The 24408-nt window shown below is 38.4% G+C and overlaps 1 protein-coding gene and 1 pseudogene across 1 annotated transcript in view; one reads left to right on the forward strand and one right to left on the reverse strand.

The window, feature by feature from the left end:
• The window catches only part of LOC139740595 (aminopeptidase N-like), an 84657-nt gene that overhangs the window by 51428 nt on the left and 8821 nt on the right, over nt 1-24408 (reverse strand). The gene's annotated exons all lie outside the window — the stretch shown is intronic.
• On the forward strand, nt 9456-11074 carry LOC139740594 (uncharacterized; annotated as a pseudogene).

Raw genomic sequence — 24408 nt, forward strand, 5'->3', positions numbered from 1 at the left:
GCTGATCGCCGATCAATCAATAAAAAATGATGCATTTTTCTTGCACGTCAGAAGCGTAAATATCACTTTCTTAAATTACTCTTATGAAACGCTAAGATAAACAGTTACATCTATTTAGAGCTATAAGCTCGCGGAACGGGGGGGGGGGGGGGGGAGGGGGGAGGGGGGAGGGGGGAGGGGGGAGGGGGGCGGCCCAAGGGAGAATGTTGTCGGGGCTTACTGCTCCAGGGAAAGATCTGTTTTGTTCTGTTTTATTTTGTTTTGTTTTGTTTTTGGGGTGTATGTTTGGAAGTTTGTCCAGTTTTTCTCCAACATGATTATATGGGTTTTTGTTTTAATTTCGTTTTCTTTTTCTTTTTCTTTTTCTTTTTTGCAAAAAGTGTACCTCTCCCCGTTGCGCGGCGTCACACGGTGTAGCACTTAAATAGCGATGGTATTTATAGAACGCGGTAAGTAATTTGATGACACATATTACTGGGAATTCTCAATGATATCGTTACAGCTTTCTAGGTAAGAACATATTGCATAATGACGCACAGAAAAAAAATATGAAAATGAATATAAGGATATTTGTATTTATATGTCCTCAATGCTGTAGTGCAGTAAGTACAAGGGCTAATGAAGATTTCTTCCTGTGGTACAGTGCAGTCGTTTATGCAGGACTATATCAAGAGTAATTTAGAGCGATGTGTAATAAGTGTACGCATGTGAGGTTTCACGATGGTCAAAAGTCGGTCAGATTTTTTTAATTTTTTGTTAAAGAAGACTTGAAATCAAAAACGAATTTAGCAGAGAGAGTTTTGAGATGAGATATTTCCGTGAATATTGGAATTTCTCATGACTAGACTGTTATTTTCATAATTATTGTCTTCACGAATAAAGACATATAATTTGTCCTACATTGTTGATCGGGAATCTTCGTTCGTAAATGTAAACATTGAATAATTAGCAAACTAGTTTAATGATAAAGTCACCATAGTTCTATGGCAATTCTTATAGTGTACATAATTCATGTATTTACGTAAATTTCCCATTTTGCGCAAACTTAAGTTCCATTATAAACTATCACATAAGCACGCACACTGTCATTTCTAACATCTGTGGAGCAAAGTGTTAAGAAATGCATTCTTTGGTCTTTAAGTTCATTAGTCCTCCATTGTCAACGGTCATTGCAAATCAAACAAGGTTCACACACGGCGTGATCAGTTTATCTAAGTAGGCCTAGATGACACCTGCTGCAATTTAAACTCGTCTTATGAGCTGTGAAATTGAAGAGTTCTCCTCAAGATTCATCTCGACTAAAGTCTGTTTATACTTTCGATACAGTGATAATTGGCTAAATGCTTACTGTCATTTCAACCTAGCCTCAATTTCAACGTATATTACAAGAATCCATGACCGATGGTATATCAGTAGTCGATATGTTAGGTATATATTGAAAGTATCATTGTGAGGAAGTGAAATTCAAACTCATGGCGGGAAAACGATATTTCGTGGCTGGGGTTGTTTTATTTGTCTCGATCGCAGTCATACGTGTCTGATTCTTTCTGCCTTTTCGCCAGGATTCACTTATTTATCGTGTAAGAGACTGTAGCACTCAAATAAAACTAACACATCACGCCAATTAAGTGTGAGAGTGCAAGGCGTGTCAGTAATACTGCAAGTTCGCGGAGTTGACGCGTCAAGCGGGGGGGGGGGGGGGGGGGGGGAGAGGTGGGGGACCAAACATCATACTATGCATGCTGCCAATCTTATCTAGGTATGTATAGAATTTTCATACAATGAAGCACACACATGTGGTGGTTGCTTGAATCAAGACACTTATACGGGCGTGAAAATAAAACAGAGATCATCTCGTCGGGCCAGGAGACGGGAAAAAACACAAGCAGAAATGAAAGACACGTAAACAATGGCATTGACATGTCTCTCCAGCTCATAAACCCCTAAACAATTAATAAATGAATAAACAAACAAACAACAGAAAGAGAGCCCTTCATACATTTTGACTCACCCATTTGTCGGTAATCCAACAATATAGTAAGTTCCAGGCTTTATTCCAAGTAAATAATGTAGCTTTCACTACTAGGTGAGTAAATCCGTCAGTCGGGACAACGCGAGTATATCCGTATCACTACAGAAGGCAAAGACGTGTGTTTACCTACATTGCTTTGCATCTGCCTGGCGGGGTGGAAAATGAAGAAAGTACACGAGTAAGTCTCTCGCTCTCGGGCAAAGTTCCACGCAGAGGGGTTCTCGCTAGTATTCTTAACAAGTTAATAACGCACACGCAGCATGTAAATCAGCATAGCAGCGTCTCTCACGGGCACACGAGCGTGTTCATTGTATAGCGAGTCACGGTTTTTGCGTTTATGTGGATTGCTTAAGTTGAAGAGGAAAGAGCTAATCGTCCCTGCCGGGCTGGCTTTACCCCTAATTATCACAAGCTTCTCTCATAACGTAATCCCGAGCAGTGAATCATATACAGAGAAGTATGGTTTCACCTGAAATGCAGCGTCTCACCGTATAACAATATCTGGTTGAACTCCGAACCTCAGGACCGGCTTATATACATCACTCAAAGTTATCACAGAAATCATTTAGAGAGTTCCTTTCAAGTTCAGTTTGACTTCTCTTCCCAGCAATATTCTTCTCCTCTTTACTTGCATGGAGTAATTGCACTACTACATTTTAGTCATGATAAGACAGGAAGGATATCACTAAAATCTTGTCTAAAATCTCCATTGTCAATCCATTTCAACTCTTCTCACCCTATTTCCTGTTTGACTTGTCCCCTCTCTCCCTGTGCTTCATTCATTTTTGTTGTTGCATCCCTTTTCTGAAGTTTGCAAAGTGTACTTGATGGATTTTCGCGCTCTTCTCTTTAAAAGAAAAAAGATAATCCCCGTCGCCATAACATTTTCGGGTCCAAGAAGACGAGAAGGCAAGATCCGACATCTCACCTTCACGGGTCATTGAAGGTCATAATGTGTGAAGAGATCTCTCAGTCATACTTCGCCTCCTCGGACATGAAATGTTCGAGAAGATGAGGAACTATGACGTCATCTTCTCAGTGGCTCTTATAAGCTTCCGTATTCACACATTCAGAGAGAGAGAGAGAGAGAGAGAGACAGACAGACAGACAGAGAGACAGAGACAGAGACAGAGACAGAGACAGAGACAGAGAGAGAGGGAGTGACAAAGCGGTCCCTGTAAGAGTGACCACCTTGATCGTGAAAACGTCGCTTCCCTTAAAGGGATCGTATAGTTTTGGCTGAGGCCTAACTTCAGGTTTCTAACATTTTGGGGTGAGGTAATGAGAAACCAAATATGAAATATGAAAGAGCATGTAATTCCAAGATGAATTCAACGTTTATTCAATGAAAATTGGTTTTGAAATGGCCGAGATACGCAAAATAGAGCAATCCCAATAAAAGGTGGGACCCACCTTTTATTATGATCGCTTTATTTTACTTTATTTTTTGATGTCTCAGCCATTCCAAAACCGATTTTCATCAAATAAACTTTTGATTCCCCTTAGAATTGTTGTATGCTCCTTAACATTTCATAGAGTGGTTTCTAAATATCTCGCAAATCGTTAAAAGCTGAATCCTTACCATAACCAGTACTGTACAGTCCCTTTAAATTCTTTTTGTTGGTAATATAAGCGTTTTGCATAAAACGACAAATATGAAGTTGATTTCTTGTATCTTATGAAGCATCTTTGCCCTTTGCCTTTAATCAGGTAAAAGCATGATTATCTTAAAATTTCGCGGAACTATATTTTTTTATTAATTCTTTGCTCCTGATATGAGGACTCTAATTTTTCAGCACTCATGCCTCTCAATAATCGTAGATTTATCTGCTTGCTTGTTCCTAATCATTTTTTTTTAATCATTCCTACATTTCAAGACAGAGTGCGTAGAATGAAGAAACAGAAATGCGAGATTCAGCGAGAATGAAAACAGCAGCAAAAGGTGGCACTTTGTAAATGTTTGTCACTAATCCATATGACACATGTCTGGTGGCAACAACTCCCTCTCTCCCTCTTCTCACCCCTCCCTTCCTCCCTTTCTATCTCCACCCCCTTCTCTCTTTTGCAATGCAAAACATAGATCAGAGTACCAAACAGGTTCCAATCATGCATCTGCTTAGGTTGAACAGCCGAGGAAGATTGTAACCTACTTTAAAGTGGACTTTGTGCATTTTGGGCGGAAAGCCAAGGTCAAATAGATGTCATGCTCGGAGCAACACCCTGAGGTCCACATGGAGCACCGCCCCTCTTCTCCCCCCCCCCCCCCCCCCCTCCCTCTCTTCTCTTTTCCCTTTCTCTCCCTCCCTCTCTTTCCTTTTTTTCTGTTTCTTCCCCTAATACCTTTTACATATCCCCCCTTTTTTTAGTGTGTGTATGTCTCGGTGCTGTCTGGCACTTAAGAACAATTTCTTGGCATCTCTTTATTTTTCTTGTTTTCACAGGATTGTTTCATCAGTGAGCTGAACACTGTCGTTCGTGGATGTCCCGCTTGGACTGGGACAAACAAACACATACTTTATATTCATAAACATGAAAACAGTATGATATCAACAGAAATGATTATGACACATCGCTTATACATTCATGCATTTGGTACATCATTGCAATTCCTCTTACATGCTATATTTGGTTGTAACTGTTTGTATAGATTTTAATCTTCACTAGTTGCCTTGATTCATTTGAAAATTATATAAATTTAGGCCCAAAATTTATCCTAAAAGATCTTTACTAAGCTGCGCATGTTTCTCTGTCTAGTCGATTCTTTTGTTGAATCTTTTATGATTTCTCTTTGTAACTTTTCTCTCTCAAATTCATCAGGACTTCGGTACATTGTGAATCAGATCTTCTTCCGGTCGACGGTATAGCAAAGAGGTAGCATCTGTGAAAGTATCTTTTCTCTGTCCTCTTCATCGAAACCAAAGCATAAGAGAGTACGCTGTACTGAGACGGTGATAGCAGCCGCGTTTATGCATTCAGAAATCGTGCTGTGTAAACATGGCATGGTACTTCTATTACCACGAGCCATCTAGAGAGTCAGATCAGGGAGGTGGAAGAAAAAGAAACTCCCTGATCAGATAGTGCATGGATTCAATTTTCGTTAATAATCCACACCTGTCATTCACAGTCCTGTCCCTTGTCTGGCATCCCGAGTCTCTGTTTGCCAGAAAACATCCAAAACACATGAGCTCACATCACAATATCCTCCTGCCATCATTAACGTGCTCACAGAAAACTGGGACAAGTTTTCCCGATTGATGTCGAAAATCACATTTTAGCCCTATTCTACGTCTGTCACGCATCCTTCCACTCTAACTTGCTCCTAACTGGGAAGAGCAATGGAAGTTTTGGTCACAAATTTTCTTATCCTACCAGGGAGTGGACTGACGTCTATGACGTCTCTTCAAACAAGCATTTACAGCTGAGATCAATATAATGTCATCCTCCAGGACCTATCTGTCCTCGTCCCTGTTTAACACTATCCCCATTATTTGAACGGGCGCCTGTACAGATACCCTTCACAAATTACATGTGTTACACAGCTATGGTGTACAAGGCAGGCCTATACAGTATGTTCCAAAAAATTACAATCAAATTTTCGCATTGATAACACCCAATATGACTAAACTGTCTAAATGCTACTTCAGAGTCTTAAAATATAACATTTTAGCTCTATTTTGCAGAAAACCCCATTCGATTTGGATAAGCGGTCACAGAGAAATGTGGATTGTTGTAGAGCATGTCATGAGTCTGATTCTTCTAAATTTAGCACTTCGATGCTCTTGTGTGTGAATACAATAGACAGAACTTGGAGGGAAGAGATTTCTGACATCCTCTATGAAACTCCTCATTTCTCTTTGACCACTGAAGCAAATCGAATGGGGTTTTCTATAAGATGTGGGCAATGAGTTATAGTTTCATACCCGGAATTTGTAATTAGATTGATTCACTATTTTTAAAGATATCATTGCTGAGGGTCCCGTTGTAATTTTTTTTTTGGGACATACCAATATGATATGATAACGAGGTCTTCTTTATCCAGGGTAGTCTCTTCACTGTTGCCACTGCTCTACCAGAGGGCTCTGTCATCAACCTAACCTTGCTAGGTACCCATTTATACTCCTGGGACGAGAGGAACATGGTGGGTATTAACAGACTTGTCCAAGGAATCGAACTTGGGTCCTCCGATTGGGAGTCGGGAGTCTTATTCAGTATGCCAAAGCGCCCCTCCTTTATGTTGTGAAATTTGTTGTTTTGTTGTTTTTGTTGTTTTTTTTTGTGTGAAAAACACAGGAAATTCTAGTCTTCTTCTTCTTGTTTTTTACGTGTTTTCATGAGCACTGTGATCCACGCACAATGTCTGTGTTGTCCGGTAAGCTACTCAGGTGGCGAAAGCCACATTCAAAGTCAGGGCATGGCATCATACTTTGTAGGCCTACCCCTTGTATGATAATCGGTTAAACAGATCAATCTGTGAAGTGAAATGCTTGCCGTAAAACTAGGCTGAATTCCAGAGGACTGGTCCTCTCCTGGGCTTTAGTCGAGTATTGCCTGAAGTTGGTCTAGGTCACCGTAAGGATGCCCTCAGATGTTTCTCTATCAGTCGAAGCGTATCTGAAGAGACAGGTGCCTTGAACCAGGGTCAGATCTCGCTTGACTTGAGGCAAGTTCGCGTTGTTTCCTCGCGATACATTTCAACAGGCCTGTTTTCTCATATAGGGCATAATGCTTCAACATTTGCAAGTACACGCAAACAAACAAGCAACAAATCACAATAGAAACACCAATCGCGATATAAAAATAGATGTGCAAAATGAGCAATTTCAGACAATTCCATATTAAAGACGCTTTATAAAACACACAGCCAAAATAAAAGAAAATCCGTCCATTCATGTATGAATGAAACTTCTTTAATCAGATTAATGAGTGTACTTTTGCCCATAGATCTCTTTTTTGTTTCTTTTCCTCCATAGATGATTGTTTATGCTCGTATGTATAAACTGTCATTGATTGATTCCCTTTAGTGTGCGAAAAACATTAAAATTACAATTGCCGTACCGTAAATGTATTTGTCAGTTCCCAACTGCTTGTCAGTATACTTTATTTGAAAAATGCATTTTTCGAGGTACTGAGTATTTTTTTCCATGTCAACACTTCCAGAAACGAAGACTTTCCCAGGTACGGTAGGTAAGCATATTTTATTCGAGGAAAATGAATAAAACGCATTTGAATTTAGGTATCATTACTTCAAGGAGTCTGCTTTGATTCGTTTCGTTTTTAATTAAAGCTTATTGCTTGTATATGGACTCCACAAAACCAGGTCATCGTTGATACATACGGTATGTTTGTGATAGTGTGAGATATTCGTGATTTATATCAATTCTGTCTTTCTTTTGTTGGCAGACTTGCAACAAACATGTGAATACAAAGTTTTCACTTTTCAACATGCATGACAATACCTCATGCAGAAACGTAAATTTTGCCCCCCCCCCCCCCCCCCCCCCCCCCCCCCCCGGAAAAGAGGGCTGGTATTTGATTTTATCAGTCTGTGAGTATTGTATAGAGTGTAATGCCATTTCGTTTCTAGCTGCTAGATGGCGCCATATAAGATGCCGGTGCGGGGGTTTTCAGATTACCGATACCCCGAGAATTTTTTTTTTTCTGGCGTGCAAATTCTCGGGGTATCGCCACCAAGCGGCAAATAAAGCACAGGCGTTGTTTGCGAGACTGCCGTGTGAGGATAAAATCCAAACAAAAACGTTCAGAATCTGCACTAGGGTTTTAAATACTTGTACACCAAGGAGGTACCCGATACTGGAGTACATCCTCGGTGTCACATTGAGTTTGTAAACCGTAAAGGCCACATCGAGGCTCAATAAAGTTACGTTCCGATCCCATTTCTATGCCGTCTGCGTACATTTGTTGCCTAAGTTGTGGAGGTTCCTCATTGGGTGTCAGCCGTGATGGCCGAAGCATCTTTGCCAGAGGCGGTTTTTCTGCGATATTGTATGAAACACATTGCTAGTGATAGCTCGCAGCGATTAAGGACTGTGGATGAACGTAGCAGTATGCTAGGATCGTTTGGAACAGAGGTGTTTGGTGCATAGATAGGTATACCCAATAGTCATTGAGAGAGATCTATATAGGCCTAACACTACTCCTTCGTAGTAAGCAGGAAAAGTAGTCGGTTGTGAGGAAGGAAATAATATAAATTTCAATTTTGACTTCTTCAGTTCAGGGTTGATTAGTTTGACAAACAGATATGTGTTCACTGAGGGAGGTGGGAAGAGCCACCTCCCTGTTTCACTGTCGTGCTTCGATCTGGCACAGGGCAGGATTGTGCGAAATACAGAAGCCGTTATTATGGAACCCATTAGATAGGGTTTCCGATGGTTGTTGTTGTTTTTTTTTTTTTTGACGTCTGAGACCGAAACTTAGACTTAGTTCTAACCATAATTTTGCAACAGGTGCTGTATTTTGCCTCCCAGATAACGATGAACGTAACAGTATCCGTATGGAGGTACGGTATGTTATAAATTCTTCGGTCAGTTTAAAACTCAGCAACAGGAAACAATTGAGTTTAAAGAATTTATCATCTAATCTTCAGTCATTCTTCGCAGAGTGGCTGTCTTAATAGTGATCTTTTCCTAGGAAGAGTTTCCGGCGCAATAAAAGCAATAGAATCACTGGCCTTGACATGTGGTGTCATTTTTTTTTCTTCATTTCAAATTCGAATAATTCCTACATCATGGTATTTTGCAATTTTATGTGAACACCAGTTCATCACTACCGTTCCCTACTCATCATCACCCTGAATTGCAGACATTTTTACAAGTTTACATTTGTGAAAGGGCATTGCAAGGGACTTGCTTCCTCTCTCTTTATCTTTCTCACTCTGTGTTCCATGCATTTGTTATTGCTAAAATTTTACTGTTGTCAAAACAATGTCAAAACAATAGTACCAGATCTATGTAGGCTAAATAAAGCTCAATATGAAAAGTAAAAGTAGTCGGTTGTGAGGAAGGAATATAAATTTCAATTTTGGCTTCTCCAGTTCAGGGTTGATAATTTTGACACACAGATATGTGTGAAAATGAAATCTCCTGATGAAATCTCCTATGAAATCTTCTGATTTCTGTTTTACATGAAAACAGAAATCAGGAAACGGCTGCGACTGGGCTGTACCACTCAGTGTTTGGTTCACGGACACAAGCTGGCGTGCTTCTTTCCGAAGTTTATTGCTGTCAGTGTACGAAGCTGGCATTCGCGAAATGTCAGAGTCGTAGACTTGTGTGGAATTACTTAACGTTGTAGACTATATGGCTAACGCCCTTCGTGATATGCAGTATACTTGATTCTCTGAGTTCATTGTCGATTCACCACCATGATTTATTGTGCATTCATTGATTTTAAGAAAGCCTTTGATATGGTTGATAGGGTTTCACTTTGGCATAAAATGTTGAAGTCTGGGGTGGATGGTAAGGTGTTTACAGTTATAAAGAATATGTATGCTCAAGCCAAATCTTGTGTATTAGTAGATGGTCAACATTCTGAGGCCTTTCAGTGTAATGTTGGTGTACGGCAGGGTGAAAATTTATCGCCTCTGCTTTTTGCATTATATCTCAATGATTTTGAATCGTTTTTTGAGTTGCCGTTTCAAGGGACTGCAGTTTTTGTTTGAAAAAGTTTGTGTTGATATTTTAGACAAAGAAGTCAATGAGGATCTTTTCATACATTTATATACATTGTTGTATGCAGACGACACTCTTATTTTAGCCGACAGTGCAGAAGAGCTTCAGTTGGCTTTGAATGCATTGCATGGATATTGTATAGATTGGAAGTTAAGTGTCAATACTACAAAAACTAAAGTCCTGATTTTCTCAAGAGGCAAAGTACGTAACTTTCCATTGTTCAGTTTTGGTGAAGACAAACTTGATGTAGTGGATGATTTTGTTTATTTAGGTATTCAATTTAATTACAATGGAAGTTTTAAGAAGGCTATTTCTAAACAGGTGACACAGGCAAGGAAAGCACTTTTTTTCTATGTCACTAAAGGTTCAGAAACTCAAGCTTCCTGTGGATATTCAATGCGAACTGTTTGATCAGTTAGTGTTACCAATACTATTGTACGGGTGTGAAGTTTGGGGTTTTATGGATTTGAGTCAAATCGAAATTTTTCATAGGAAATTCTTGAAATCGTTGTTATGTGTAAATAAATTCACACCAGATTGTATGGTATATGTAGAAACCGGGAGAATACGACTGGCTAATACTGTTAAATATCGTATGGTTAGCTTTTGGCTGAGGATCATAAAGGGTTCTTCTGCTAAATATTCATTCAGGTTTTATACACTCCAAAGATTAATAAGTCAACAGGACACGACTTTTGTATCTAAGTGGATATCTCATATTGAGGAAATTTTAAACAATGCTGGTCTTGGTGTTGTATGGTTAAGAAAAGGGGAAGGATTTAGTAATAACTGGATATTGAGCACCTTGAAGCTGAGATTAAGTGATATGTCTAAACAGGATTTGATGGCAAATGTTTGGTCAAACAGAGTATGTTTAAATTATAGGATTTTTAAGACGAATAGTCTCTTTGAAAGGTATTTAGTCCAGTTGAGTAAGAGGGATAGAATTTCATTGAGCCGTTTTAGATGTAGGTCAAATCGGTTGCCAGCTAATAATAGAAGATTTGTACAGTCATTTGATGAAAGGGATGTTCAATGCCCTTGTTGTGATAGGCATGAAACGGGTGATGAATTTCACTATGTTTTCGTATGCCCCTTCTTTGAAAAGGAAAGGCAGTTATATTTAAGCAATCATTATTTGGTTAAACGTCCTTGCTCATTACACATGTCCAGATTATTTTCATGCTCGCATTTAGGACAACTTAAAAGATTAGTGTTATTTGTGAGGCTGATCATGTCATATTTTGCAAATTTGCAGAAGCCTGAACAAGTTGAATATACTGTAGTCAAGAAAGAAAATATTGTAACTCGTAGTGGTAGAAAAATTAAGCATCCAGTGATACTCGATCTCTAGTACATATTTTGTAGTTGTATGTCACGATTGTTTGGTCGTATGGTTCATGCGATTAGTTAACCTTGCTTGCCAATTTGTATATATCACTGTATATATGTTTAGTAGGTATAGACTATTTTATATACATCATTGTAATATATCACAAACATGTATTCTTTGATATTGTTATAACCATATCTTGTATTTATGTGTTGTACTCTCATACCCCGGAATGGGGTCGGAAGAGTCGAATAAAATCTAAAAAATCTATTTGCTCTATTGAAAATACCAGTGACTGTTATATAAACCCAGTGCATAATATTAAAATGACTAGGGTGTTTATTGTTGCGTAATCTTAAATGCGGAGTGACTCAGGTGTAATTGACACATTGCCGGCTGTAACAGCTGTCAACGAGTCACTGCACGTATGTCATGCACAGACAGCAACAAAAGTTATGACATGAAATCTTACTCAAAGGGTAAGAGAAAATTTCTCTCTAGTCTTTCATTCTACTCATTATTAAGGAAGAGTTTTGTAAAAAAATCGATCATCCATTTTTGTGTTCAAACTAACATGAGGTGCCCATGCCCAAGTTACAATGAGCACACAGAAAATCGAGCTTAAATTGTAGTCCCTATATCTGATAGCAACACAGTTGATACATAGTGACACAGAACGTATCTAGTTAGCTGGCTGGTCATCATGCAGACTAGTTGATAATTAGCTGAATGATATCTTGCTATTCCACTCAGGACTGAAGTAAAACTGACATTAAAAAAACAACAACCAACGCTTGTTCATTTAGGTGATAGTTACGGACATAAAAGATAACCTAGTTTCATTTATGGTAATGTAATAACTAATGATGATGGCGATGAAAGAAGATTAGCAACAATAACAAGGATACCATGCAACACCATGTGGTTTTAAATAGGATGCTCTTGAAATCTGCCACAATAATATTCATTCCTCAAGTAATCACAAATATCATCGCCATCGCTGTTTACCGTGTGTTCTTTTTTGCTTTGGTTACTAACATGAATGAGATAATAAACATTGCCTTTGTGAATTCGGGAGCACTATCTCTGATAACAAGTGGATCACTACCACTGTAAATTATGCAAAGTCAGGACTGAGGATCCAATCAACTGGTAAAAATGTGACCAGAGTTTTGACACTGTCTCCTTCCCTGCTGACCAGGACACGTGCACTGTGGTATATGAATAGATATGAATTTGAGACAATAATGAGACGGCCTTCTTTCGGGATCAGATGTGCACACAATAATATAAACATATATGACTGGCCATCCCTGATGCAAAGGTCATCTTCACCGGAATGTGTAGTTCAGGAAGACTGAAAAGGCTCTTTCAACAGTTTGACTTCACAGAACACCAATTAAGATAACACAGTCGGATAACATTTTTCACAGGACGGAATCGTACTCATCGTGGAATTTGAATTGTTATCAACTTTTCGAGTGATATTGGATTAATTTTTCATTTCTTTTTTTTTTTAACTCTAGGGTTTGTTAGAGTAAGATTTTATACGAGATATTTGGAGACATTATTCTTCAATCATGCAAAATATCTCAGCGTTTGCAAAAGGAATATACGACCTTTTAAGAAAGCAATAAAAAGACAAAGAAAAACAATAATTTACATAATGGATTAAAAACTAATCCTTTCTGTAATAAGTAATATATGTACACTCAGCAAGAAAAGAAAGTAAACACATTTTCCAGTTCATATTTTTCATAGAAGACTTTGATAAAAACCATTTGTCCCTTACCATATTAAAGATTATTTAATTGACTTTCAACCTGACATGTTTACATAAAGGGAAACTTTATACGCATGAGTGAACACATTTGTTTTTGTCCTCCAAGGCAGAAAAGTAATAATTGCAAAAATGGACAAGTTGTTATTCAAGGGTATGTGCTCTTCAATATGCCAATAAATAAAGACAAATTATACGCAACAAAAATGCATTTTAATTTGCAATGATCAACCTATGATCTCTATAATGTCTCTGTAACCCTTCAAAGGTAAAGAAAGGCAAAAAAATTATGGAGGAAAATGAAGAATCTTCTGTCAAATCCAGAGTCAAAAGACATAAGAAAAGGAGCAATGGTAACAAAGACCGTAGAAATTTGAAACGTTATTCCAAATTACTACTAGGTGTATAGCCAATTAAATTACCGTTAACAGGATCTTTAAAACATTTTTATTGGCGAAATGATCTATGACAAAGATTAACTTGAAAAAGTGTTTACTTTCTTTCTTTGCTGAGTGTATATCATGGATAATCAACAGCACTGACTTGGCTGAATGACATCACGTGTTGTGGCCTGACATGAACTTGGTTTTGAGAGTCTGACAGAGATTGATGGCGATACTGGCAGCCAATCTTGATAAATGAAATTATACGTCACAATGTTTATAAGTGGTACCCAGTTTGAGCTATCCGTTCAGACGAAGCATAAACAGCATTTCGATCTGATGAAATATATACCCGCCTGAGGTCGCCTTGAAGACGACACAATCATATACAGTATATGTTATTAATAGGTCAAATTTAGAACAATGTAAGCCTGATGCATTTTAGTTAAATGCAACTGCGTGATGACAAGGAAAATGAATAGACAAATTTGTATGGTTAGGCCTATTACACGTTTGGTCCGTACTTGCGTGCCCGCAGAAAGACCATGCTTGTATCATCTGCAAACAAAATGAAATGGAGCAATGGCAAAGAAGGTATCCCATAACATTTACATATAAAAAAACAAATGGGTCCTTGAATCGATCCTTGTGGGACTCCACAAAGGGTGTTTGCTAAGTGGATTCATTTTTATTGATAAAATGCGTATTGTTTTGTGTTATATGAGTAATCTGTAAACCAGCTTAGAGCTCGGCCTCAAATACCATATTTTTCCATCTTATACAGTAGAAATATTACAATTAAGGTATCAAACGCCTTACACAGGTCCGTGAAAATACCAATGGCGTATTCTTTCATTCAAACATTCAGTGGATTTGTCATATGATTGAATGATAGCATTGTCGGTCGAGTGACTTTTCTAAAGCCAACTGTTATGGTTATAGGGACTAAAAGTGCATTACTATTCAGAAATCCATAAAGTCTGTTATGAACAATCTTTCCCAGGACTTTAGATAAGGCAGGAAGTAAAGAAATTGGACAATGCAACTTCTTCATTTGTGACGAATTATCTTTTTTTTTAACTGGTATAATTTTGCTAACTTTAAGAGAGTCAGGACATTCGCCCAATGAAAAAAAAAAAGGTAAGACAAGGGATCAGCTATACAAATCATATCTGTTTGATAAGATTGACACTAAAACCATCATGTCTTTTGGGTTTGCTTGGTTTAGATAAACTATCTTAGATTAATTCAAGAAATCCAGGATGGTTTAAGGAAGGAGTAAGAAATAAAGAGCCTTCAGGAGATATTTACCAAAAAAAAAAAATAAATACATATTTATATGGAGGCTAAGCGAGGTCCCAACTCATTAGATGATGTGTTAAATTCTTCAGCAATTTCAACTGAATCATTTACCAACCCATCATTGATATTAATATCATGTATACTGTTTGATGGTTTTCTACCTAATAAATCATCAACAAATCATTCAATACGTTGAGAAAATGAAAAAAAGTCACTTGCGCAATGTGAAACTCATCATCAAGCATAGATTATTGGGTGTTCATCATTATAATGATGAATGCCTAACTAATCTATATCACAAACAGGTTTGGAACGTGAAGGCAATAGGTTATAGCTTTATTTTTCTAAACTTTGAACTCAATATATAAATATCCACACGAATCCCGGTTCATGGAAAAAATACATTACCTAGACAACTTGCAAGTGGCAGACAAGTCGTATTTACATGCAAAACACCAACGGATACTTTAACCTGTCTTCTCTTCCTCTCTAAAAGACTACAATTAAGTAAATGACTTGACTGCTTTCAACCCGCAGAGACCAGCGAGGCATCTTCCCTATCGTGTGCTTTAACTTTGCACTTAGGGCATCTGATGAATAAATGAGGATCTTTTGGTCCCTGCAACGCTCGAACAAATAATAGGCACATCAAATATTGAAGAACTGCGTCTTATGTTCGGCATCCACCTTTCACTACGCCGCTGCTATCCCACCCAAGAGACGTTTGTTGTGGACTCAAGTTTAAGGTCCAACACGTGACTGTGTGGAAACGGAAAGCGTTGGATTTTTGTTCTGTTTGTTTCTGAAACAGGGGCTTTTGGCTTTCCTATGCTATTTGTTGTTTGTTGCACCATGTATAAAATTTCCGAGTTGTCTGTTCCAAATCCTCTGTAGCTATCATTACAGTATTTATCTCTAAATCAAAATTTGAAGAAAAAAAAAACCTGTTACATATTTACATTATCATAAACACACATTATTGAAAAAAAATAAGGCTGTCTAATATTTTGCCGCATTTTTCAGATTCTTGTTGTTCTGTGGGCACTGTAATTCATTACCAGTAAACTTTCAGACTCAAATATTTCTGTTTGTGTATTTTGATTTTGTTGATATTTGACAGAGACTGTTGTCTTCTAATAACATAATGAACATTTTCTGTACATAGGTTCCCCCACACATTACTACTATTTCAATTCTAAATATAAACATGACATACTGTATACTGAGTATATTGATTTTAAGTGTATCCTGTAACTTTAGCTATTATGTAGGTTCATTCTGTATTCATGGGATTTTCATAACTATATTTGTCACTATTGGTTGATTTGTAGAAGTAGGTCGCGAATTAAAATTTGTGGAAACTTAATAAGTGAAATGAATAAAATATCCAATCCTGTTATACACAGTATTTTGATGGCGTTCGGTGACACTCGGGTATTAGCAATAACTCCACGCTATCAAGACGAAGCACAAAATAATGCCACTGAATCAAACAAATTCTGTATTCCACAGAGACTGCACCATTATCGATTGCAGTTTTAATCACACAGGTACTATCTAGTCAACTGCTGTGTAATGTGCCAAAGAGATGGCTTTGTAACGGATGAAAAGGTAAGGAATTATTTATTGCCATCACGTACTTTCACATCCATCGGAAACAAATTGAGATTTTCACGATTGTGTACTTCCGTCGAAGCCCTTCCGACATTATTTTCAAAGTCTGAAGAGAAAATGCAGGCCTTTATACTAAATATACTGCAACTCGAAACACTGAAAATATACTTGAGTGCTATCCGTACGCGGAGAAAAATGTATAAGTAATAGTTGGTTTCGACGTGACTTTAAAAAAAAAAATGTTTTATCACAGAAAGAAATGACACGTTTGAAGGGGTTCAGTTCATGACTGCCTTAAAAATATGAGGCATATTATAGCCTCGATGGTGATCTAAGTACCAGTATCTCTCAACCTGTTCCACTCATTCTTTCCATGACTTGTGAAGTCATCGCCGTGAGGTAATCTTAGCGGATGTGAATGTGTAATCCTTTCATGCTACGATAATACATGCAGCGGCGTGCAGACATGAGAAACGTCACCTAGTCTGATCTTAACATTTTACATTAATGTTACTCTGTATGTTGGGTGTGTGTGGGGTACATTTTGGCAACTTGTTCTTCATTACACACACTGAAGCATGTATACCCACCCGTGTGACGTAGGCTACACTCACAAGTCATCATTTACACGCGTGTTGCCAGGAGGGGATGGGGGGGGGGGGTGGCAAGCAGGAACATGCCGTCCTTGAGATTTATATGAAGAGTGATTCATCACTGTACTATAGACTACTGTCATTGGAATGGATTTCAGAATTAATTGTCACGCACCTTAAGAGTTTAGACATAAGATCCTCGTTGTTTTCAGAACGTCGAGGGGAGTTTTTTTTCCATCCTTATAGTATAGTTATCAATGTAATCAATCCGCGAGTCATTATCATAATGTGCTGGATTAGTTCTGATTTGAATGTGTCTCATTTCCCTGTTTATACGTAAAAAAGACCAAACATACACAGTATACATTCTTGAGCGCTCGCTCGCTACGCGTGCTCGGTCGGGTTTTTAGACTGCTTTCCTGACATTAGCAATTAAGTGAATATAGAAAGTAGATGATATAAAAGCACCAACAGGCTATGAAGTCAACCTGTAGGTCTTTTGAGACTTTCATTACAGGAGTATCTCACATTCTGATGCATGTATTTAAACGAAAAGTGTATACCAGATAGCTGAATGTCTTGTTGGAGGGAGATCGGATCAAAATGTTCCAAATGTTATCTAACAAAAGGTGTGCACCAAAGAATTGAATTTCAACTCCAACGATGAAAACAAAAAGCTGCATATTGTGTGTGTGTGTGTGTGTGTGCTTGTTTGTGGGGTACCCCCTCCACCCCTCCACCCCCCCCCCCCCCCCGCCCACCATGAGCTCCTCGTCAAACTTGAATTAGCACCTCTTTAAAAAAAAAATCCTGGGTACGTGTATATGTGCTTATGCATCATGAATATCAATGTTGAGCATTACCGATTTATCAACCAAGCAAGGTTTGAAGATGTGCTAGTATGACATGTATACTAATAATATCTTCTGTAGGTACTATGTTGTGTATAGCCCGTATAATTCTATGAAGTATGGCAATACACGTTCTGTCGTTTGTCACGTACCAAAGACTTGTTACCATACAGCTCACACACTCTATTGATTATTTTTCCTCCTCTTCTCATCTTTTATTTTATTTTCCCCCGCATTTTCTTTGTCCTTGTGGTGCCTCCAGGAATACTTCTAGGCAATCATAGAAACGCATTCCACGGTTCGGGGTTTTGTACTGTCACTCCGGAGTAAATAAGGTCAGATATAAATATTGTTCATTGTCTTTCTGCATCGCTTGCTGGTGAGATTACCAGTTCGTTACCATGGTTATCCTTGCTAGCAAGGAAGTCAATATCATTCTTTTCATACTCTCAGAAGCTCCCTTCGTCTCATTTATGTCTTAGTATGAGTCCTCTCATTTTCCCCGTTCAGTCAACACTTCCATTTTATTTGATCGTGTGTATTTTTTTTATCTTTCGCGATTTCTCTACTCCCTACCTTAACTCCTATCACATTTAATGCAATTCTTCCTTGGTGTTACATATTTCATAGAGAAATGCAGATTTCTTTTCAAGATCGAGTTGTTGATGAACACCGAGCCAAAATTGCTACTCAGTGGGAAAGAGAACTGTTACTCAGAACTTTGTATTTACGTGGTCGCATATTATGCCATTAGTATGCAATTTTATGCAATCATATTTCATAAAAGTGTCTGGAGTAAATATCAAATTTTGACTGACACCTATGTCCTATGACATTTTACCTCTGACATATTTTTTATATCATTAAATACCATCATTACACTATAAGACTGCTTTCAGATACACCGAGTTACCGTATATCTGTATCAGTAATGTGGATATAAGACATAATGATATGTGACCATTCACGCCGTCGTATATCCATAATACGTATATTGATATGACAGCATTCAAACCTCTGATTAAAAAACAACATCCCGATATACCATATCAGAGCATCGACCCTTATGGTCGCAGTGTCATCGGCAGCGTCATGTTTCATGGCAAGCTCATTGATTGATTGACTGTTTTTATTTCTGCATTTCTCTTTCATACATCAATATGATACAAAATCAATTAAACAAATCAATTGCGCACAATATCATTTGAATCTAAGAGTTGAAAGCATGGATACAATAATATGATTCTCTTCCTTGCGCAGAAGGAACTTTGAATGGGCTTTGCGCATTGATTTCATCTGGTTGTTCGCGGCCCCAGTGAGCGCCGCAAATAAGCCCCGCCTATACCTCGTTTATCTGTGTACGTGACGTACTCTGAAAGGGGAATAAGACACATCCAACGAGAACTCTCTAGTCTGGAGGGGGCAAAGCGTTAGGGTTAGGGTGGGTTGCGGTTAGGGTGGGTTTTATGTAGGGTTAGGGCTAGGGCTAGGGCTACAGTTTTGTGTTTGATGTTAAGGTTAGGGTTTGGGTGGGTTAGGGTTAGTGTTAGGGGGTTGGTGTTAGGGTTAGGGTTAGGGTGGGTTTAGGGTGAGTTAGGGTTAGGGTGAGGGTTAGTTAGGACTGGTGTTTTGTGTTTGGTGTTAGGGTTAGGGTTTGGGTGGGTTAGGACTAGGGTTAGGGCTAGGGGTTAGGGTTAGGATTAACCCTAACCCTAGTTGGTTTTTTTTTTTTGGGTTAGGATTAGGGTTTGGGTGAATTAGGGTTAGCTTTTGTTAGGGTTTGGGTTAGGGTTTGGGTTAGTTAGGACTGGTGTTAGGTGTGTGGTGTTAGGTTTAGGGTTTGGGTAGGTTAGGGCTAGGGCTAGAGGTTAGGGTTAGGGTTAACCCTTATCCTATAACCCTATCCCAACTTGGGGGTTTTGTGTTAGGATTAGGTTGGGTTAGGGTTAGGGTTACAGTTCGGTGTTTGGTGTTAGGGTTAGGGTGGGTTAGGGTTAGGGTTAGTAGAGTGAGGGTTAGTTAGGACTAGTGTTTGGTGTTCGGTGTTTGGTGTTTGGTGTTCGGTGTATGCAGAATACTATTTGCCCCATAACATAATTTGCGTAATAGTTCCGAGGACATTTCTTCAAATTCAGATCGGGCCGGGAAACGTGCAAAAGTCTTGCTGGCGGGCAATGCGCAAACGCCGGGAAAATGTGCAATCGTTCGATTTGTCGTTAAATGTGCAAATTATTGCCATCACCGATATTATTTATAAAGATGGTAGATAAACTCACTTTTTAGCTCACCTGAGCAAAAGGTTCAATTGAGCTATTGCAATCGCCTTTCGTTCGGCGTCCGTCGTCCGTCGTGCGTTGTGGCTAAACTTTTTACATTTTCATCTTCTCCTTGAAAACCCCATGACCGATTTTCACCAAATTTGGCAGGTAGCATTCACAGGGGGATAAGATCTCAGTTTGTCGTGCGTCGTGCCTTAACTTTTTACATTTTCATCTTCTTTTTGAAATCGCCATGACTGATTTTCACCAAACTTGGCAGGTAGCATCCCTAGGGGGATAGGATCTAGGTTTGTTCAAATGGGCACCATGACCCACCTGGGGCCCCAGAGGGCCCCAAACCCCCTCCCAACATTAAGGAACCTTGGAAAATCTTCTTCTCTAGAACCAGAAAAGATAGAGCTAAAGTTAATACTATTGGTTAAAGGAGACCTCCGGATGTTTTTCAGATTTTTACATTTGAACAACTATAAATTAGTTGCACTGTGAACAGAGTTTCAAAATTCATGATAATTGGGGTGAAGAATAAGGATATTTTCAAAATTTATAACAAATTGCTACTAACAAGGATGACATGGCAGGGTCACCATAAGAATGCATGAGTTGGGGCTCAAGGAAGCAGAACAAAAGAAGAAGGCATTCATAGATTATACACAGGTGAACTTGCAAGCAAACGGTATTGTAATGGAATTACACTGCTACATTTCTGAAATATATGAGCCTGCTATGTCATCATCCTTGTTCAGTGTAATTTGTTTAAGGTTTTTCAAAGTATTGTTTCTTTGCTCAAGAATCACAATAAATTCCACAAATCTATACATGGAGCAGCTGTTGATTTATGTACTACACGATGTGAAATTATGAAATCGTCTAGAATTCCCCTTTAATACATTAATGGCAGTAGTTTCAAGTTTGTTCATTGAGGAATCAGGGGTGCCCCCCTTGGGACCCTGGGGAGGGGATGGAAGGGGTCCTAAAGGGGGCCAACATTTCATCTTCTTCTTGAAAACCCCAAACCAATTTTCACCAAACTTGACAGGTAGCATCCCTAGGGGAATAGGATCTCAATTGTTCAAATGGGTATACATGCCCCCATCTTCTCTTCTTCTTGAAAACCCCCAAACCGATTTTCACCAAACTTGGGAGGTAGCATCCCTAGCGGGGATAAGATCTTAAATTGTTTAAATTGGCACCATGCCCTACCTGGGGTGCCAAGGGGGTCCCCACCTCCCCCCCCCCCGAAAAAAATAAGGAATCTTAAAAAAAAAATAACTTATTCGCTAGAGCCATGAGTGATAAAGCTAAGTCAATACTATATGAGTTAGTACACATTGATGACTGTAATTCCAAGTTTGTTCATGGCGGAATCTGGGGTGTCCCCATTGGGACCCAGGGGAGGAAGTGAAGGGACCTGTTTTCATCTTCTTGAAAACCCCATGATGGATTTTCAACAAACTTGGCAGGTAGCATCCCTTGGGGGATAGGATAGCATTTAAAAAAAAATATGCCACCATGCTCCTCTGGGGCCCAAGGGGCCCACGTCGAATCGTAAAACATCAGTCTTACGTAGCGCCTGCCCTTTACTGTTAGTGCTGTCAGTGCAAGCCATTGACAGACAGACTGTAAAACACATATATTAACATAATCCTGTTTGACTACATACAGACCCCCCCCCCCAAAAAAAAAAAAAAGTCACATGTCACTATTTCTACATCTAATGTATGGCATTCTCTATTTCACATGACCAATATGCCAGTCAGGAGCTGCTTATGAATTACCGCATACTTTCCACTCGAAAGAACGAAATATTAGATTATTAGAAACACCGAATTTTGAAACTTGTTATCAAAATGTTGTGATACGCTATATATATACAACCAAGCATTAGCATTAATCTCAAATTTACAAAATATGTAATGACAATACAGCCTTTTCTCCAGCAGTTGTTTTGTTGTCTAGTCTTGTCCTATGTTGTTCACGTCTGTAATAATACGTGTATTTATCTGTGACTCTAGTTCTCAGTGGGCTTCCAGACTTCTTCCTCTTTTTTTTCCTCTCCTATTGTATTTATAATGCTTTAATTAATTTTTCCATTGATGTTATCATTCCAGAGGGGCCCACATTCTACAAGCTCTGTCTTTTTAGTGGGTCTCTCCATTTTTCGCACTTTAAGCAAAGTTATACATGTACTATATTTCGATCACTTCTGTTTTTTTTTTTAACTACAATGTATAATTACTATGTGGTCCTCCTCAATTGTTTTATATTCTTTTCGATACATAATGTTCTGTTTACCTTATTCTCTGTTGTCAAAAGAAGTGTAACTTACATGTTTTGTCGAAAAATGAAATAAACTTTGAATTGAATTGAATTGAAATTAAGGAAAGACATTCGAGTCAAAACGAGCGGAAGAGTGTTCGAATAAAGAAGGAAGTTATCAAAAAATAATTCTTAAACTTCATCATCTTGTTGAAATGGTCAGACCAATATCTAACATCGACAACAATCATACAAAAAGTGTATAACATTGTATGTAATGCTGTTGGGATACTATTCAGAATTATAGTTGCCATATAAACATGAGGACATTGGTATCACTGTAATTCTTTTACCACCCATTTCTTATGGGGCTGGAGGCATGTATATACCTGGTCATCCCAATCATATCTTGATCGTCTTCATTTATACTGCAAAAGAGAGTTGTTCGAGCTATATTATTCCATCAGGGCCTAACGACACGTTCTTCTCCGTTGCTTTATTCTTTAAAACATCCCAAGATATCTATATGTAAGTATGGTATAGATACTACTGGTTTCTCATAACTGGAACTTTTGTTTTTGATTTGATATTAACAAAAACCTGTGACGATTTCTCCATGAATATCAAATTCTAATAGGCAAAAGAGAAATCAAAAACAAAAAAACCACCTACAAACAAAACCAAACAACAGCAGCAGCAAGAACAGCAACAAAATTTGAGACCTATAGTCACTGAACAAAAGGAAACCCTTCGGACCTTGAAGGGTCAAAATAGCTTGGGCTTTATAGGGTTAAGGTGATTGTATATTATGCTAGAGTTGTTGTTCCTATTTCCATGATTCGTATTTAGAGCTTTAAAAAAATGGAAGTAATTTTTTGTTCCTTTTTTTTAAGGACATTTTTCCGACGTTAGTTTCTCTTAAAAAAAAACCAACAAATAAATTATAAATAGAATGAAATGCTTTGCTTTCAATTTACATAAAAAAGGAGGAGAGCTCAGTCTTTGATCTGCATCCTAGGCTGTACATCCCGGCATTCATAATTCCTGTTTGTTATGCCAATGGCGCCCATATCGTTTTAAACTCTTTAAACTTCCTTTCATCATTGTCATTTGTTTTATTCGATTTTATATCCACCAGCGCTCCTCCACCGTCCCTGCAGCTGAGTCCTTCTTGCTCTAAACCCCGGAATTGGAGTGGCCATTTTTCACTTCTCCTTTCCTGTTATCTACCCTTGCCTTCCCCTCAGGGCTGGTAACAGTCTGAACGCTCCTGTTCACACAAGAGCTCTCGAAGAAGGCACACTTGAGTCTTGCTTTTGCCACCCTGGTCACTTATGGAGTCATTCAGGCTGCTCCTCGTGATCGAGTTACGGTCAGAATTGTAGACAGACATCCAGTCATGGAGGAAAGCACATAATGACACAGAAGAGCTATTCGTCTCGCTGTACAGGCAGCAGACACTACGTCCCACTGCTAAGCTATGTCAGCAACTGTTTTACTTCTTATAAACGCTTGTCTTGGCGATTAGCCTTTTCGACAGCAGGGTTTTAAATTTTAGTACTGGTATATAGACACTGAAAATATGTATTAAAGGCTAAGCATTGCTCTTTTATTTTATTTTTGTTTTCACGGAGTCCATACATAGACCTACACCATATGCTCTTTCTTTTTTCAACGGTATTGATAATGTAACAGTTTGGAATATGACAGGCGAGAGTATATGATAGTAATCATACTTCTTGAAATTTCATGAAACATCGTAAGCCATGACACGTTTTAAATGCATGATTGTATTGATTCTTTCCCTAAAGGGTCCAAATAATAGTTTTAGTACTGCTGGGCTGAAATGCGAAGACATGTAATCGTTCTTTTTGCTCAAAGTTTATGCAGAAATTGTACATCTTAAAACAAGACATTATGAGAAATGAGAATTAAAATAAAAAATCAAATATTACAAATTACTTCTAAACCGTAGTTTGCAAACCCATCCAGTTTTAATGTTGTCAGACGGTAAATTTAGTGGCGTAAAAATTTAATCTTATACTGTATACTGCTTTAAAGTGGCACAGCAAAATCGAACTGTATATCTGTTGGACCCTAAGGCTCAGTTTACTAAATAAGTTGTAGGTCTACACCTAATATGTTAAATCATTGATGCATTGATGATCCAATTTCTTATCCTATTAAAAACGGATAACATTGTCATGACTCGAGCGTTGGAGCGATATTTCAAGGTAACCGATGTTTAATATAATGGACTTTTTACAACAGAAATGTAATATTGCTCCATAATCTTC

The sequence above is a fragment of the Diadema antillarum genome, unplaced genomic scaffold (genome assembly GCF_040938485.1).
Source record: "Diadema antillarum isolate AM-2024a unplaced genomic scaffold, OU_Dant_1.0 seq00000862_RagTag, whole genome shotgun sequence".
Lineage (NCBI taxonomy): Eukaryota > Metazoa > Echinodermata > Echinoidea > Diadematoida > Diadematidae > Diadema > Diadema antillarum.